Consider the following 4048-nt stretch of genomic DNA (forward strand, 5'->3'; position numbering starts at 1 on the left):
TTTTAATTCCTCTTGTAGGACTGCATGACGGAAACATTCCTGCTCAGTGCAATCGAGTCCCAGTTGAAGAAAATGGGGTAGCAGTTGCTAAGACCAACAGCAATACGACCACTGTCAAGATGGATGACCAGCTTAGCAAATCAATGAGCATTAGCAACATGTCTTTGATGTCATTGGAATGAGGTAAGAAATGCCCTAAAATTGCTTTCTACTCTCACGGATCTTCACAGAGCTAGGAAACTAAGCATGTTCTTCCTCTACAGTCGTCTAGCAGGTTTATAAAATTTCAGTTTCATGCTTGGTGATTAGAAAGTAAAATGGGAAATTGTATGCTCAGTATCAAAAGAGATGTATGATTAGTTTAAAAATGGTGTGCATTAGGCTAGTTTTATTTTTCTAGAATTGGGGATCAAACCCAGAGTCTCTGGTAAAGAACTGCTACACTTGAAACTCAATCTTCCTATGTTACCTAGAATGGCCTTCATCTGCTGTGCTTGAATGATGCTTCCTGCTCAGGCTTAGAAGTTGCTGGACTATAGTTGTATCACTGGGCCTGGAAAGATTAGGCCTACACATTTATTTTGAGAAGAGCTCCTAGGGAGCTTAGCAAATTAGGAATCCTCTGGTGATGGTGCATTATCAGTAAAGGAACTGTGTTGTCCAAAATGATGCCTGACTATATCTGACTGTGGCAAATGCCAGAGGTCAGGACACAAGCCTGGTTTCTAGAAGTGGCCCTGACTCTTCTCACACTCAGGACCTGGGATAACAAAGATTTATTCCAAAGTCTAATGGGTAACACCTGGGAAGACAATATGAGGTAGCTTAGAGTGACTGAGAGGAACTTTTAGGATCATAGAAGAGGCAGGAATTCACACTGGAATAGGGCATGCAAATGGAAAGACAAAAACACACTGGTTTGGGCCAAGACATCAAGCTTCACAGAGACCTATCCTTCACTTCACACTTGGACCTCACTCACATTCCCCCGATCTCCCCAAACCACCATCAGTTTGAACAGTAACGGTGGTGAGATGCCTACTCTAAGACCACTCCTCACACCCACAGGATGCTTTTCACTATTTAGCTGAACGAATTGTTAAAGAAAAGATAATGGGAACACCATGAGTTCAAGCCACAAGAGCAACAATGAACACCAAAGAAAAGAAATCAAAAGTAAAGAACCTTAAAAGGAAAAATTTGGAAACAGCCAAAAACTACTTAAGATTTCAAAAATGGAATTTGGGCATTTCTGGGAAATTGTTAGAATTTTTAAAAAATTTAATTGGTGCAAGGATTATGCTGTATATCTAGCAATTCTGCTACTTTATTGCAGTGTATACGTTAAAGCATGAAAAATGATCTAAGAATCAGTTTAGTACCTGTGAATACCTTTTTATATTGAACAGGGAGCTATTCCAAATGTAAAGAAATCAGATATAATTTACATTCAACAGAACTTATCTGTTAAACACAAACAAAAGCAAAAATCTCATAACCTCAATTACATTAGTAGATCTAAGAATTAAAAAGCCAACTTATTTCATGCTTCCAATACTTTTCCATTTCTCAGATAGTTTAACAATGTTTCAGGGACACAGTGATTTTCATTAAAAAACCAACAACTCACCTATGCTCATGTGAAGCTGGAGAAAACCTCCCCTTGCATCCCTGCAGTCCTAAGACAAAGGGCCTAGCACTGGTGGAAACCTACTTCCTCTCAGAGTGGCACCATGCATTGTGGGAATTGTAGTCTATGTTGCAGCACAGATCTTTTGAAAGTGCAAGGTTTTTATTTTTTTTAAGCAGGGCAAAGATCCTTCTGCGCATGTGCCTCCCCACCCACTGTGGGTGTTTCCAGCCTGCAAATTCCAGTTTCTTTCCCATTGCCTTGCTGCTGGAAGTTTTCTCTTCAGTGGAACTTGGGAGGTGTAACTTGAAGGGATCTCAGGCTGCAGAAACAATAACAGGTAGGAACTGCGAGCTGGATGCAAAACACAAGGCAAAATTGATCCTCCACATGTTCCTCCAGCATGAGGCTAATGATTTGTTCAGGGCTCCAGTGTTTGTGCTGCCACAGCCCTTGTGCCAGAAACTGGCTTGGAATGTTCTGACAGCAAGTTGGGTGGTTCTCCAGAATAGGAGAAAGTGTGCATTTATATTTCCATGACGGTGAAATTCTGCTGTTAACACATGTGACTTTATTATCTTTGCCCAGGTGTAAGATGAGCATGGTAACAATTGTAGTAAAATTGTGAGGTGTGTGCCTGATTTGACTCCATTTATATTGCAGTTTTTTTTTTTGGTTTCTTTGTTGGCTGTTTCTCCTAGAGGTGTCTCTGCTCTTCTCCTGCATTGTTAGCTTTCTTAGTACTCCTGGCTTTAGTTCACACGTGTTTGTACAAGACCTTTTTACTAGGAACAGGTCTACATGAGATATTGGAGTAGTGCTGTGTGATGGTCCTGTTTTTTTTTTCTTTCTGTTAAGCAATGAAGCCTAGCAATGTTTGAAGGAGGATACTTTGTCAACTCTGACAAGCCCTACAGAGCAGAAGCAGAAAGGCAAAGGAAAGGCAAACTGTTTTCAGGTTCTTTGCCTTAAGCAAAGATTGGTTCTACTCACTAGAGCACAAGACTCAGGTGGTACTCTTTCCTCTAACACTCCCAATCACTTGATGCTGTTGGAAGGTTTACACTAACTTGTAGGAGGGGAAATGAACTTGCCTGAGGAATCAGACGGAACCTAGTTCTCAGAAGGGACATGGAGGTGTGATTTGTGGAGGAGGAATTATTGTCACAACTGAAAGTATCTATCTCTGTTCTTACTAACTTATTCAGCCTGTTCACACTATCAATTCTTGTACATGCGTCACCTGTGGATATACTGATAGTAGCCTTATAGCGTTGGTTTTTACCTTCAGTTAAGGAAGTGTTTGTCATCGAGTGTTACAGAAGGAAATTAAATTACTGTGTCTTACTCAAAGTGGTATGGTTTTTAGATGTAACATATAACGAAGTTTTAGGTAGTGTTCTCCATTTTGTCTCAATCTGCTCAAAGAAATTTGTGGGAATTGAAGTCAATGAAGCTTGAACATTCCTTTAAAATAGTTTAGTGAAACATGTTGATCCCGTTTTATCATTTGCACTTCCTATGGATTTTCCTAGCTTAAAATTTTACTAACATGGATGTTCTCCAATTTATCTGTTCTTGACAAGTTACAATTTCTCCACTAGATTAATGAGCCTATTTTACATCATTTAAAATGAGAAACTGGCTAAATATGTATTCCAAAACAATTGTTCAATAGCATTTAAGTACAATACAATAAAATGCTCTTTTTTTGTGTGTGCTAGACCTGGTTCTTGGGCTCAAGCACTGGACATTGACCCTGAGCTTCTTTTTTTCCAGCCTAATGTTCTACCACTTAAGCCATATCTGCACTTTTAGGTATTTTAGTAGTTTATTTGAGATCAGTGTCACTTAGACTTTCCTGCCCCAGCTGGCTTCAACCTGTGGTGCTCAGATCTCAGACTTCTGAGTAGCTAAGATTACAACCATGAGCCACCAGTGCCCAGTTACAAAATAAACTCTTAAATATAGATTGTTTGTAATAAAATAATATGAAATAGAAGACTTTAAAGGATGATAGTCTAAATCCCAAAACAAGAAGAAAATATCCCACCCTGAAATCTACAACACTTGTGGTTTTGAGTATTTGAATATGGTTAATTAGCCTTCAGAAATTTCTTTGTAAATTTTTAAAACTGAGAAACCATTATTGTGATGTGGAACAATCCAAAATGAATGTGCAAATGTTGCTTTTAAGTGATTCATATTATTCTTTAGCACAAATGACATAACTGAAGTTTACAGAGTAGGTTTTCATATTTCATACATATGACTGTAAAGTTTGTTATTTTATATTAAGAGTTTCTAATCCACGTAGTTGTGTAAAAAAATAACTCTGGATAGTAGCATTTCCTGTGTGAAAGCCAAACAATAAATATAAGAAAAAGCATATAGGTATTTATTTTTTTATTTTTATAA

This window comes from Dipodomys ordii, unplaced genomic scaffold, assembly GCF_000151885.1.
Source record: "Dipodomys ordii isolate 6190 unplaced genomic scaffold, Dord_2.0 Scaffold229, whole genome shotgun sequence".
Taxonomy (NCBI): domain Eukaryota; kingdom Metazoa; phylum Chordata; class Mammalia; order Rodentia; family Heteromyidae; genus Dipodomys; species Dipodomys ordii.